Below are 401 nucleotides of genomic sequence, written 5' to 3' on the forward strand. Positions count from 1 at the left end.
AACATATCAAACACTTAAACTGCTATAAAGCAAGCTGTGATTTGCTCTGCCAAAGCTGGAACGTCCCTGCAACTTGAATTTTACTTAAATCAGCTGGAGCCAAGGAGAAGGAATTAAAGGGATGCAACATGTAGCAATTTCTGAGGTGAGCTGAAATAGTATTTCCATTTCATACTTACTGAAATTCAATATATAAACAGTTTTGAAGAAAACCCTTCAGAATCCAGGGGTGGCTCTTCTTGGTACTATTACTCTTGTTATGTTAGAGTACTATTTGAGTACTATTATTTCTATTATGTTTGAGTAGCACAAAAGCTCACAGGATTGGAGCTGGTATATGAGTAATGAACTGATTCAGATGCAAGTGTTGATGCACTTAGAACTGTCCTCTCCCCGCTCTT

The sequence above is a fragment of the Phaethon lepturus genome, unplaced genomic scaffold (genome assembly GCF_000687285.1).
Source record: "Phaethon lepturus isolate BGI_N335 unplaced genomic scaffold, ASM68728v1 scaffold3452, whole genome shotgun sequence".
Taxonomy (NCBI): domain Eukaryota; kingdom Metazoa; phylum Chordata; class Aves; order Phaethontiformes; family Phaethontidae; genus Phaethon; species Phaethon lepturus.